This window comes from Passer domesticus, chromosome 6 (genome assembly GCF_036417665.1).
Source record: "Passer domesticus isolate bPasDom1 chromosome 6, bPasDom1.hap1, whole genome shotgun sequence".
NCBI lineage: Eukaryota > Metazoa > Chordata > Aves > Passeriformes > Passeridae > Passer > Passer domesticus.
The window spans coordinates 31,137,457-31,152,902 of record NC_087479.1 but is presented as its reverse complement, the minus strand read 5'-3'; the positions used below and the strand labels follow the sequence as shown (position 1 = coordinate 31,152,902).

At 36.6% G+C, this 15,446-nt stretch overlaps 1 protein-coding gene across 1 annotated transcript in view; it reads right to left on the bottom strand.

Moving 5' to 3' along the window:
- Window positions 1-15,446, bottom strand: part of SPRED1 (sprouty related EVH1 domain containing 1) — a 57,888-nt gene that overhangs the window by 24,600 nt on the left and 17,842 nt on the right. The gene's annotated exons all lie outside the window — the stretch shown is intronic.

Here is a 15,446-nt window from a genome sequence, read left to right as displayed (position 1 = left end):
AGAGGTTTTAGTCATTTCCCTCTCTCTCTGCTCTTAGTTTTTTCTTTTAAATTAAATGAAAACTTTTGGTTATGAATTTGCCACTATATCACTTGGAAAACCCCATGGTTTGCCAAGGATGTTATAAGATGCTCTATTTGAAATACAGTTTACTGGATGAATGTAGCAGTTGGTGATTTAACATTTCAACACCTTAAAATAAGATGGCATCTTTTTGCAACATATTCCTGATTGCAGGTTTAAGTATTTATGCCACTCAGCACCAGTGATGTCAAATTTAAGGGCTGAAGAAGAAATATTAGAAGAGATCAAAGTTGTTCTTTCTGTATTTGAGATAAAACTATTCATGAAGCTGTTGCACTTTTAAAAGATCACTGCTTTATTTCCAACACCCCCCGAAAATCCCCAAAATAACAAAGGTAGGCTTTTTGCATAATTAATATATTACACTCTCACACACATGTATGATTCATAAATATGATTCACTTGTGTGTGTATATATATACACACAAACACACTTATATATAAGAACTTTGCTGCAAGCATGTAAAGCCTAAGCACATAATGGTTTGTAAAATGGAAAATTTTACAAGACTATAAATTTTTAGCTTATAGGCAGCTGTATTTAGTTTGCTGCCTCTGAGCAAAGCCCCCTCCTCTCTCTAAACCTCATAGTTAAAATGATGGTTCAGTCAATGCTCACCATGGTTCAAGCATGCTCACCATGTCTTTACCAACATCTTTTAGTTAAGTACTCAAACACAGCTGACAAATATAATAAAGAAAAACCCAATCCTTCATGGTATGCATCTATCACAATTCTAATATTTGCAAATACAACTGGCTACATCTCATGCTGAATAATATTACTGAAAGTTGAATCATTCATTCACTGGTCTCTATCACTGTGTTTCACTCAGAGCTAAGGTCAGACTGTAGCTGTGCACTTCACACACAGGTAGTCTTTCATCTCATTCCTCTCAGAAGAGCCTCTTCTGACAGAAACTGAGGACACCAGGACTCTCCTCTAAACCAATAAGACAAGGATGCATGATTGCTTAAGCCTAAAAACTGTCTTTGCTATTCTCAATTTAAGTGAAACACAAATTTAGCTTTTTCACTCTATAAACTTGGTTGCAAATCTCAATATTAGAGCTTTTATTTGTATATCAACCAACTGCAGCAAGAATTCAGTTAAAGAGAACTTCCCTTAGGCTACATGAGAAAAACCTACAACATTAATTTTTTCTTAAAATGGGAGTTCACACTCTACACACATTTTCTTTCCAAGAACTGCTAAGAAGAAGCAAAGACAGAGGGTTAAGCTACTTCCACTCAATAGAATTCTCTGTCAGTGTTGGGGTTTTCCCCTTATCCTATACTGAGATGTTTAGTCTGGTCTAGTTAACAATCTTGTGATTTGCTTTTCATATATTCCAAATGAATGTTTTAAATATTTATCCTTTCAAGTATTTTAGAAACTGCTATCAATTCCGCTTCATTAGTGCAAAATAAAATTCCCCAAAAGGTAATATTTAATGAACAATCTTTTAAATTGAAACAAGCCAATTTTTCCATATAACCACCCTGTAGATTAACTAGACAAATTCTGTACTTGTAAAAATGCCTAACTCTACAGAGATTTTTAGTTTTATGTTTCTGTTGGTGGTTGGTTTTTAATATTTTTTTATATTTGAATGGAACTCATAATTGGTAACAATAGCTATTTTTAGCCACAACACAAGCTGGTTTGCAATTAACCAGAATGCAGCGGCAGGCCCTATAAATGATTCCCATTTCCAAAATCCTCTGCAAACAAAACAGGATCTGCATGTCACACTCTGGCACTACAAAAGCACTTGGAAGTCCTGTATCTGTAAGCATTATAGCCCTATCTACTCTTGGGAACTTTAGAACAAATTGTTAAACTGCTGGTGTACCTTAGCAGTGGGAAAAAGGGCAGACAAGGCTCTAGTGTTTTCCTAACACAGCCTAAGGTTTTTACCTACTCTTGCATGTTTAGCAGCTCTATCAGCAATACCTGAACAAAAGAAAAACCAAACAAACAGGGCAATCAGTTGAGCATTGCTCTTACAAAGCCTTTTACCAGAGCTACCACATGAGTGTGACATGGAGCATGAAGGCAGCATTCCAACAGCAGGTCCAAAGCTACTGTACTGCCAACCTTTCCCGAGACTCCCTGGTTTTGTTTGAGGCCGCTGGAAATCCTTGAGGCAGAGCAAGGTTTAAAGGAAATGGTATTCTGGACAAAGGAGGAGCATACTGCTTTCTTAAAGTCAGTACTGAGGATCAGTAAGACTGGGGACAATGATATTGGAATCCAAGATATTTTACTTTTTAATAAAAGAGCTCCCTACTTTTTAGTAAGTAAGGAAACAGATCTCTCTAACAACTGAGTGCCTCAGAGGTAGGAGATAAGAGTATGGTACTCTAATGTGATTAAAGGGAATTATAAATTGGAATAAAGGAGAAAGAGAGAAAAAAAAAGGTTATCTACAGTTTTTCCCCTCTAGCAGTGAAGACTTACTGAGGAGTACAGCCTGTGTCTGAGTGCTACACCTAGTGAACCTGAAACAAAGCAATTTTAAGATAGCATAATAAATATGTTGTGTGAAGTTTCATTCTAAAAATATAATCAAATTAAGATTATTCTTATACCAAAATCAAAATCTGAAGTGGGGCGAATTAAGCAGCCTAAGAAAGTGTTATGGACAAAATTAAATAGTTATAAACCATAAGTGGACAGGAAAGATATGACCTACAGTCCTTGTGTGTTTATACCACTGCAACGCTCTTGGGCCCAAACTGACTTACAAGCTGGATGACCAAACTGTTGTGCAAGTGCAGGAGGCACATCACTGGCCAAGACAGGCTGGGACCCTCAGCTCAACAACTAAGGAACAAACCTGCTTTTGGTGGCTGGGGAAGTAACATAATTGTAAAAAAGGGGAAGAGATTTTGGGGATAGTGGGGAAGCAGCCATCTTCTTGCTTTACATACATTTTAACATAGTTTCAACAGTATGCAAATCTCTCTCCTAATTCATATTAAACATTGCCATTATTCTACTTGTACTGCATTTTTGCTCATTTCTATTTTAATATAGGACTGAAAACCAAAAGCGATTTCAGAAATGTTGCTTAAAGTGATTATATTGTAGTTGCAAATTCTTTTTTTTAGTACCATACAGCTACAACCATTACCATCAAGAAACCTGAATCCACAAGTGGAATTATAAAATGAACCATAAGAGAAACTGACTCTTTAGCTTTGGTAAAAATATTTAGAATTATAATTTCTTTCAAAGCTGGAAAGCAGATTTGAAGAAAAGAACCTCAAGTTTCATACAGACACCAAGCTTAACACAAGCCAAAAACATGCCCTTGGGACAAAGAAGGCCAACAATTTCACCAGCAGGTCACAGGGGCCAATCCTCCGTCTCTACTCAGTGCTACTGAGGCCACATCTGGAGAGCTTTGTCCAGTATTGGGCTTTCCAGCACACAAGAGCCATGGACCCTGGAGTGGGTCCAGCAGAGTGCAACAAAAATGATTAAGAGACTGAAGCATCCATCATATAAGGGAAGGCTGAGAGAGCTGGGACACCTTAGACAGAAGAAGAAAAGACTTGTGGGTATTTTTTTGGTGTATACAAATAGCTCAAGGGAGGGTGCAAAGAGGATAGACAGAGGCCCTTCTCAGTGGAGCCCAGCGAGAGCACCAGTGACAACGGACACAAACTGAAACACAGGAACTTCCATCTGAACATCAGCAACCCCTTCTTCACTGTGAAAGTACCTGAGTACTGACACAGGTTATCCAGAGAAATTGTGGAATCTCCATTCTCGTAGAGCTCCAAAATCCATCTGGACACTGTCCCGGGTAAGCATGTTTAGATGACACTTCCTTGAGCAGCAGGGAAGATGACAACCAGAGATGCCTTCCAATCTCAATTATTCTTTCTTTTCTTTAATATCATATTTCATAGCACAGCAATTTCAATACAACTTCATAAATATATGGGTTAATTTAGAAGAATTCATGATACTTTGAAGCAAGAGCTGTCACTGGGCAAACTGCTATTTAAACACTTCTGACAAAACTAAGGGGGGGAAAAAAAGGCATTCTGAAAAATCATGACGCACTCTGCTATGAAATTACACTATCTTTGCTGGCACCCACAGCTACAGGCTGGTATCTAAATATGAAATGGTCATGGATCAAGGCTTTTAACCTTTGACTGGCACTTTACACACATACCTTACTCCCTCCAATTTCTGGTGCAATATACTTTTGTGTTTGTAGCCTTACCAAAAGAGCATATATTGGCTTTTTATGGTTCTAATTATCCAAACAGCTTAGCAGAAGACTTAATGATTCCCAGCTAGAGAAGTGCTTGAGTACATGCATGTCCATGTACCAAAAGGTACTGTCCAACCACTAAAGTCTCTTTCACTTGTGGATAGCATTTTTTGAATATTGACTCAATATAGAAAGAAAAGTAATATCACAAATACCAGATGACCTTATTGGTACACCGCTGATGTTATAAAGCCTTCGTTACTAAAGGTTTACAGAATGAGTGCCACTGGCACAAAATATTAATGACTTACCTAGAACAGGAGATGCAAATGTAGCACAAGTGCTAAAGAAGACATAATTTACACCAAGAAAATGCATGACAGCATATGTTCTTATTTTTTAATGAAGAGGATATTGCCATAATAACAGCTACTGAATGAGACTTTGCTTAACATGTCTGTTACCTTTCTCCTCTCAAAATTATATCAACAAATCAGAATATACACCAAACTCTAATGCTGGTAGAATGCAAGACTTGTCAGATTTTCTCCTTTAAAAAGAAGCAAGAGGTATTCCTCACAATAAACAGCAAATGTGCATGGCTACTATGCCTTGGAAGTTTACTTCTTTGAGGAGTTTAGCAAGGAAAGACATGGATTTCTAGAAGGAATACAGCCAAATGCTGTTACACTTAGGATATTGGTAACTACATTGATTTACTGAAGAGCTTTGGATTTTGTCAAAAAACCTGAATGGAACATTTCTGCTCAAATAACAAACCCCCAAAAAGCAACAAAACAAAACAATAAGAAGAAAATCTATTTACAGAAACCTGAGCTACCAAGCAAAATAGCTTGAACCCAAAATGGCAAAAGGAAAAAGCTACATGGGAAACAGTATTATGTAAGAAAGGGATAACTGGTATCCTGAAAGAGCCGAAAATACATGATTACAATTATTACAAGAGGCTCATAAAACAAGCTGTTGAACAGCGCACCTACTATTCAAAAGGGAAAATGAGACACAAATGAAAAAGTGTCAAAACACTATACTGCTCTCATGAAGTTTTCTTTTGGACATAATATAAGAATAATTTTTAAAAATTTAAAAGTAGGTAAGGGGTTATAGTGTTCCTATTTGAATACAGACAATTTAAGATTTCTGTCCATGTAAAGTAATCAATGCTGCAAGGAAGAATGGCTGTAGCTGTAAGCTCTTTCACAAAGCACAAGAACATATGAAGAACCGGGAAGCTGTTAAGATTTGAAACCCATCAAGATTACATACCAAGTACCTATCTGACATTTACATGAAAAACATTTTAGCCCTGTTCCCAAACATTTTCTCTTACTTGATAATTGTAGCTAGTTTCTATTACTTCTGTATGTCATTCATGAGGGTTGGTTAAATGAAGTTATATTTTATCACACTAAAGATTACAACACATACTTGGATTCTATCCCTTTTAAAGAAACTGCCTTCTGAAGGCCTAAGTTTTCATAATAGAAAGAGTTCTGTAACACCATCTGGTCAAGGCACATTACTTAGAAAATGGCATCTAATATAAAATGCACAATGAAGTAAAAAACCCAAACAAACTTATTTTTCTTTCTACCCTTCCCCATAAAAATTAAAAAGACTCAAAGCAGCATTTGAAGGTGGCTCTACAGGTTTTGGACACATATAGCAGAACTAAATAAATAGCAGATAAAACGTAATTCCCCTTTGTAGTATTTTATGAGATAAAATGGACATGGAAGATGCTTTTTGGCCACTTCCACAGCTGCCTGTTCACAACAGAGGACTGCTGGTACCAAGAACTTCTGGATTAAATTCCATCCAGTTTTAGGCAGATGGGTAACATAATTCGAGTAGTCACATCCTGGTACTCATGCACCCTCCAAGTTTAATGAGTTTTCTTCCAGAAAACCCTAAATTTGCTTCATTTTTAAATGCTGACAGCAGTAACTCCACAAATATCCATTCTCTATTCTAGCCTGTCTTCCCCTCTCTGCATATATGCTCATAGTTTTTGCTTCTTTCTTACCTCAGAACTTCTGAAGATCCACAGGAATCTCTTCATTCCATTTACAGCCCAGAACTGCCTGTACCCTCTTTTCATTCTGTGAAATCATTACTTGTTTCTTACTAAGCCATTGGGTACTGATGCCATGTATTAATTCTGATTTGCTTACCATGGAAACATGTAGACAATGATAGAAGAGCCCACAAATGAAACAAGAGAAAGAGGTTTAGTTTGGCTGTTTTTAGTGAGAAAAGTTACCATTTCTTTCCAACCTTGTAAAAACAAAGAAACATCTAAAGAAACGATGGAACATAAGCTTTTCATTTTCTTGAGCTCCTTAGCAAACAAGCACAAGTCTGCAGCCTAAGGCAGATTCCACTGAAACTAAGACAACTTGACACTTCTAGTAAATTTCATCAGAAAACACCATCCAGTCCAGTTTGTTGTTTTGGTTTTTTTTTAAGATGAACCTTGCAGATTCAGTTGCACTTCTCATTTTCCTGGGAATTCTACCATTCGGGACAACAATTTATGGAAAGATTTTAGGTAATATTTGTATCTGAACAGGCCAAAATTTTCTCTTCTCTCACAGCCATTGTCCTCTATGCTCACAAAGTCCAAGTATGAAGTATGCAAGTGCAATTAGATCACTCTCATTGTCAAAGCTGGTCATCTAGCCACTGAGGTTATGGATTTCAAGACTGGAAACCCTGTTAACAAATGTGAATACATTAATCAACAAGACAATTGTAATAAAGTTCTAGACCACTAAAATAAGATGAAGGTAACTGACACATTCCTTATAAACAATTTTAATTACCCTAAAGTACAACAGACTGTACGAAGTATATTATTTTCAAACAAGCACCTGTGTACTTTTTATCCCACTGCTTGTTGTATTTAGGAATAGTACTCCACAAATGCTCAGATAACTATTATTTTCCTCCTAAGAACTTATATAGCAAAAATAAACAACAAAGCTGTTATACTTTCACAAACAGGTCAGAAAACATGATCACAGATTTTTTGTATTTACCCTGCCTGAATTTCTGTCAGGTCATCCTGGACTACAGACCCTTTGGGCCACAGAGCATCTGTAATGAGCATAATCCAATGAAGCTCAGAGTTACTTGTTGGCGCACAGAGTTTAGGGGGTGAACTGCTACATACTCTTTAACTTTTGGCAATGCATTATGGAAGAAAAAAGCATCAGACCTACTGAGCTTACCTAAAATAATACTTGATATTATGTAGGCAAGCACAAAATCTAAATTTTATTCTTATCACATTAAAAGAAATTTCTAATAGGCACAGGTAATTTCTGGCATGCATTTCCCTCTCAGCCTGCACAGAAAAGGAACAGAAACCTGGAACCAAATGAAGCATATCCACACTTATAAAAATACCCAAACAGCCTTGCTGAGCTGTGAGATTGCTAATGAATATTGTATACAAGAAACATTCATGTGTTTAAACCCATGTGAATTTAAACTGTAGCATCATTCATTGATACTGTTAAATCTAAAGCTTGTCTTAACATTTACATTGATGTGGCTTTTCAAGGACTTCAACCACATGACAAGGAAGTGATCTTGCAAGGTAAATTATATTCTAAGAAAATCCCTAATGCTAAATTTCTCCTTTTAACATAATAAAAACCCAATCTGAAAGGACGTTTCGAACATACACAAATGGACAAATCATCAATGTCTGCACTAACAAAACAGAAAGACTACAAACCAAACTGCAAAATGCTTAACAACACCGAAGTCAAAGTAAAAAAGGAAGTCCGAATGAGCCTTAAGAAAGAAGCTTGTGAACTTACAGAATCTTTTTAAAGGTGTGTGTTCACTGACCAAAAAAAGAAGTTACCACTCCCATGCTACATAGTACCACATTTCATGGCTTGAACCAGTCTTTTCTGTAGTTTTAACAAACCATGAATATTTCAGAGAGAGGAAGTAAAATGGAAATAAGCAAGTGAAAGACAAATGCAAATACATCTGTTATAACAGTCCCTCAAACCAGAAAAAACAAAATATTAGTAAGATTGTACAAAATGTTTCAATGGTATGCCCTTTATATTTGTCATTCGTCCACATGAATAATATAACTTACATAGCCATTATATAATTGTATTACTATGTTTGATAACTCAGTAGTAATTAGCAGCCTAACCAGCAGTCTAAGCATAGAAATAGGTGACCCATGGACCGTAAGGTCAGAACATAGGAATTTTAAAAGCACATCCCAAAAAATGTGCAACTATGCCTTGGTTTACTACATTCCCCATTCCAATTACTGCTAAAGCATTATTCTTCACCAGTTTCTACAAAAAGCAGCATGTAATGAATGCATGGGTTGTGTATGAACATAACACAGAGAGAAGCAATAATAAAGCACTGCAAGGCCTCTGAGTTCAAAATGAAGACTATTTGAATTCCATTACTTCCTGCTTTTCCAGAAGAAAAGTTTATAAACTTGTAAGCAACTGCACAAAAAACTAATAAGGAGTACATATGCATTGCTCTTCCTCACCAAATATGCAATAAACCAAAATAAGAACAAATTCACACTTTATAAATGATAGTCATGAGAACTCTTACAATGATCACTGAATCTCTGTCTATTCAGCAACGTTAAAGGGATCCACCAGATACATTTTCCTTGTTTTGGCAACAACACAACCCTAAACAAAGGGTTACAACAGAAATGATGAGATAATGAGATAACTTAGTGTTATAATCACATCTCCTTGTTTCCTTTTTGGACTTTTAAAACCATTAATACCATTAGAAGGATAATGGCCTTAAACTGATGAAGGATAGGCTTAGATATTAGTGAGAAGTTCTTTACCGTGAATGTGGTGAGGCACAAGAACAGGTTTCCCACAAAAGTGGTGAATGCTCCATTTCTGGAAGTGTTCAAGGCTGTCTTGGATGGGGCTTTGAGTAACCTGGTCTAGTAGAAAATGCCCCTGCCCAAATCTTCCACTAGATGACCTCTGGGCTCTCTTTGAGTGCAAATCATTATATGATAAATAAGGGTGGAGCTTCACCCTATGGAAGAAATTCTGAAAAAGGTGATGGAGACAGCTAAGTCAAACTACACAAAATACATGATTAGAGTACCAAGACAGCAAGGGCAACATTGTGCAATGCAAGCTCAAAACAGTTTTTACACAGTAGAATCCAAGCAAGGAGTGAAACAACAGCCTTTCAGCTGCAGTCAATCTATGAGACAAAAGGGCCACATAGGAACAGCTAAGCAGAATTAATTTTTTTGGTGCTGCTGTGACATCAATGTTGCATAGCTTTACTAGACATAGCTGATTGCTATCCACTGTAAAAATGTTTTAAGTAGCATTTGCCTCTTTTATTATACAAAATAAAGTGTAATAGCTTATAAAATATAGGCTAAAGTACAAAACTAAAAAAACCATACTAAATTAATGAGATATACATGAAGCCATTTAATAAATATTTGGGTCTTTCACAAGTACAGTAACTGTACTGGAAATGAATCATGGCTACATAATTGAAGAAATACAACCAGAAAATTAAAGTAAGGCAGGAGAAGTCATTAACTGTTTTATTAGTTGAAGATAAGCAATCACCATTTTAAAGTCCAAACACCAACAGCATATTATAAGTAACCGCTTTGGTGGTGCTAACAATCTCTAAATTTTGAGCTAAAATGTTCACTGTTTAGGAACTTAAGCCTCAAGTATCAGCTGCATGACACATGTTCATCTGACAGAATTCTGTATATTTTGCTCAAAACCCAACATTAGGAATACATTTATTATATATTTAAAGCTCATTTACAGATGAGCTTGACATACAGGATGTAAAATAGTGGTTTTGAGGGCTCTGCTTCTTGACTTTGGTTGCTCAAAGATATAATGTCAAGAAATTAAATTGAGTTGGGAGAGAAGAAAGACTCTTCTCTAGTCATGCAGCTGTTCCTAGACACATTCATTTGCCTATAACTTCAATAATATTGGGAGGAATGACTTTGTTAATCAGAAAGTTCTTAGAAATAGTAATACTGAATAGAGAGAAGTGATTATGTGAGTAGAAGAATTTTAGAACTGTCACTGCATTTTCAGATACCACTAGGCAGCTAAATCCTTGTAGCTCCTCCTCGTTTTCTTCACCCTTGTGTTGACTGAGAAGCGTTGTGTGCCCAGTACTCAACACAACCATCTGCATGAGGCATTTTCACAGAAGACTTGAGTAAAAACCTAATAATGCCTATTCTGCATAAAAAGATGATAAAAAAAACCAAACAAAAAACAGCTGACACAGTTGTTTCTTTAGGAAGCACAAAAAAAAAAAGTCTAAGTGTTATTTAAGGGGAAGAAGAGGGAGCTAAAATGTCAGAACTCAAGTAACCAAAGTGAAGTAAAAGATGTTTCAAAAGTCAATGACATTAAAAGATTGGGGGAAAAATATGGTTTGTATAAATTGTCGGCTGTCAAGTAAATAACAGTAGTAGAGAGAAAAAAATAAGGGATGCAGAAGAAATAGGAAAGAGAAAGGAAACAGTATCTCCTTTTCCCAAACAAAAAGCAGATACATGAGGAAAAACTAGGTGCTTTTCAATGACAAGCATAATCACAATGCACATCATTGTTTAGCATGCAACTGTTATGCTATGGCTTTTTATAATACACTGCTTTTTTTTTCATGGATTAAAAGGGCAGTATAAAATCTTGCAGCCAAATTTAAGTTAGGAAAAAATTGGTTAGATTGGTTGCAATTAAAAAATCCAGAGTAAGATAGAAATTTTTCATTTTAAATTGTTTATTAATTAAAAGTCCTTTTCAGCCAATACAAGCTATTGTATCAAAATCTATACCATATTAACAGTTTTAACAGGTGGAAAACTGGTGAGCATCATGAAGAAGTGGAAAGAATGGTTTTAAGAAACATCTCCAATGAGTAAGCAGAGACAGCAGAAAATGCAGAGCAATCAGATTTCTTTGAATCTTTCCTGAAACTACTCTCTGCAGTGTGATCTTGGGAGGTCCTTTAACAGACACCACCTGTGCACTTGTGTGAGAACACAAAGCTACTGACAGTTCTACACTACCTTGTGCTAATAAATCCAAGGCAACTTGCATACCTACACTATAATTATTGTTCTAAGAACTTTAATGTAATGCGATCTGGCATTGTTGCCAGAAGCACTCCCCATCCTTCTCTTGCCCTGATCATTTATTTCTACATGCACCTTCTCCACTGCTTCTGCAGCTTTGCAATGATCAGCATTGGGAAAGCTGATGGGCATCAAGAATAATCCAGAAGAAAGAACCATTTCAATCCAGAACAATTATCCAACCTTGAACAGTAAATTACAGCCCAGCTGGAGCTTGCCTGCTTATCTACATTACATATGTATTTTGAGATTAGGACACAACTAACAATATGAACACCCAGGATTTAAGTCACAAAGTTTGGCACATTTGACCTTTTTCTGCAGTATAAACACAAAGAGAAAATCTAATTATCAAGTTTTTTGGCTTCGTATGTGAGGAATTATGAGGACCAAACATGTAAAAAAAGTAATGGAAAAAACCATTCTTTCTCTGAATTCTTACTGTGAGAGGTTTTGGCCCTCCTTTGGTTAAGCCCAGTTTACATGCTAACAAATCAAACCACTCCCTTTATGTAATGACTGAATACACAAAAGGAAAGCACCCTTGATTCCAGAAGGTGCAAAGGGATTAACTCTGGTAGCACAGAAAATAGGAATTCTGAATTCTAAGAAGTTCATCCCTTAATGTAGCGAAACAACAATTGTCAAGAAATACAATTGAAAATACATCACAAGAAGAGGATCAATTAAAAGCACATATCACCTGCATGTAGCTTTAAATCTGTGTATCATTAATCCATACAAAACCTAATATTTTCAGTGCAGATATAAAAGAAATGAGTACTACCTTTCTGCACATTCAAACATTGATACAGCATATATGGCCAAACTTTTACACTAATAAACCAGTAATTTTACAGTAAATTAGCACTAAAGATAGCTCTACTGTATGAATTTAGAAGTCTGAAAGCAAACTACCCTAAGTGTCAGGAAGGGTTAGGAGTCTGGATCTTTTCACTGGAAAGGAATTATAGCAGCCTCTGTTTGGAAGAAGTTTAATATACAGCAGAAAAATGTGATTTGCCTGAAGTGATTTATCACCTCATCATCATTGATGCATGGTCACCAATACTCAAGGAAATATTACACAGAAAAGGATTCACAATAGAAAAGTAGCCATTAAAAACAGTCTAGAAAAATTCACATGGCAATTGAACCTTTTCTGCTATAAAACACTTATTCACAATAAAGAAAAACAAAAACTGATTAAGTGACCATGCTGCTAACTAACTACTTGTTAAGGAGATACTTTAAATTGAGATTAGTCAATTTATTGCTAAAACACATTTTTCAACCACAGTACTACTGGCATCATCAATTACTTTTGCTTGTAAACATCTCCCCCCCACCCCCTTGCTCATGCTCCTGCATTATTATGCCAAGCACATAAGGGAGAGGAAATACCAATCTCCTCTCTACAAAAGAGGAAGAAGAAAAAAAAAAAGCCCCAAACATGAAAATTCCACAAGCTTTGCAGCTATTCATCCTTTAATAAGGATCACTACTTATAAAAAGTTATTCAGCATTTCCTGAGAATGCAAGGAAATAATACAGAACCCACAGATCTGAAACTTTAACATCGGGTTCCAGTAAACTGGCACTCAAAAGAGAAGATTGCACTCATGCAAGCATTTTGACACAGACAGACGATGCATCTCCAAGAGACAAATTAAAGGGTGATGCTCCATTGAACAGCTATGTGACAGGAGTACACTGTACTATGCATAGCACAAAAATGCTATGTAGATCTCTCATTTTTTGAATTCCTTATTAATTGCAAGATGTTATTCACAGGAGATGTCTGAGCAGCCATAAATGCAGAGCTGTACCAGTGATTCAGCATCTGTAGGTCTGCAGCAAAAATTATTTGCTTTTATGGGGTAATGGGAAAGCAGCTAAACCTCTGCACCTAAATCCAGCCTGAACTCCTACCCCTTTCTTCTCCAGTCTTGGGGTACAATTCTCCTACCTCCTTTGTGTTAACTTAAATCAGAATACAACTGTAAAGAAAACTAGTTGTAAAACCAAAACAGAAAACCCATCCTCCCAAAAAGAGTGTTCTGACAGATAAGTGCCCCAACTTACCTTCAGTCATGTGCCCCTTATGTCTAGGGCCAAGGCAGTGACTGCCAACTACACCTTTCACTGGCTGCTCAAAACTATATTTCATTATTAGAAATGCTCATGTTCGTGGACACATGCATGTATAAAACAGTTTTTTTATCCACAGGAAAGCCAAAGAAGCAGCTCTATGATCTACACATTTTTTAAAATTCTAAATAGACTAACTGTTTACTACTTGTTTACTACTTTAACTCAGTAAAGCTGTAAAGATTTAAATCAGACTGAAACTGATGACCAATATCCTAGCCATTTGTCCAACATAAAAATCCATTTGTTCCTCCTGTACACTCTGGGAACAAATAACATTACTCCTTTGCTTTAAGGGACTCAGAAACCAAGAAAAAAAATTATCTTGCATTCGGCGTATTTCAATAATTTTTGATCTATTTATACACGTACTTCCTAGGTGTGAACCCTAGGAAAGTCTCATTCAGTCAGGATACTGCTACAGCAGTGTTTCTACATAAAGCCAGCAGTTCATACATTCAGTTTAATGTAGAGTTTGAAAAAAACAGCAGATAAAAGCAAAAAAGAAACAAACAAAAACACCAAAAAACCCCCAAAACAAACAAAAAACAACCCAGAAACACCAAAACAAAAGAAAATCAAACAACCAAAAAAAAAAAATCAAGCCATGATTAACTTCAGCCAGCTAGAGGCTGAGAGCACCACAGCCTTGTTTCAGATGTGAAAGAAACACTTTTATGATTTTGAATTGAAATTATCCCTTTAAGTCTGTTTATGCGTTTACTCCTCATACTCATACTCCAGCTTCCTCAGCAGCATACACACAGTTAAAACCCGACGCTTATTAGAATAGACTTCTGGTGGGAAGTGCTAAGAATTCACCCCACTGCCTACCAATCTATCCAGAAATCTGTTCTCACTCCTACTTCCTCCTGTCTGTTCCTTTCTGAAACAGCAGTAGGGGGGTTGGGAGTTTGCCTTTCCTCTACTGGATCACAGTTGTGTACATGAACTATACCAGACCATATGGCAATCTCTCTCAATTTGTAAGAGGCAAAACAAGCTTCCTACCAAGCCAATCTGAAGAGAAGCAGGTAAGAGCAAGAGCCTACAGATACCAGTGTCCACATGCCTGTGTTCACAGAGACCAGTTACTACATCTATGCCTAATGTAACAAGAAGGAAGTACAGAAAATGTGACTGCAAGGATGAGAGCAGCCCTGTCCATACTCACAGAAGCATGCTTCAGCTTCTATCTGGCTGCCTACATGCAACTTCAAGTGGTCCGGAGAAAAACCAAAGACTCTGAGGTATTGTTTAGCATGCAGGAAGGCTCTGACATAAAGAAAATTACTGTATTGAAGAAAAAACAGTGCCTGTTTGATGAGCAATGCATGCAGAGGATAAGCCCACTGCTGGAGAGTGAGACTAGAGAGAAAGGTTGGACTCTGAAACCCCCATGGCTGCCTGGGAGCTGCTAGACAAAACCAGGCCGACCAGAAACATAGTGAGGATGGATTTTCCTTTCACGAAGGGAAAGCATTAAAGTTTCACTGAACACCAAATTGCAAAAATCCAGTAGGAAAACCACTCCAAGACACAGCACCTGAGGAGACATTCTACTACTCTCAGTGAAGAGTTGATAGGATTCCCAAAAGGACCCAGCCTTTACAGCCATGAAACCTGTGTTTAACTCTGGTAAAACTAGAATTGTCTGATCAAATACACAGAAATAGGATTTTGCTCATGTTCTTTTCTGGGAAGTTAAAAATTATTTTTACAGAGATTTTCTTTTCAATCTAATAATTGTATTTTACAACAGCTTTTAGCCCAGCAACCAAGTT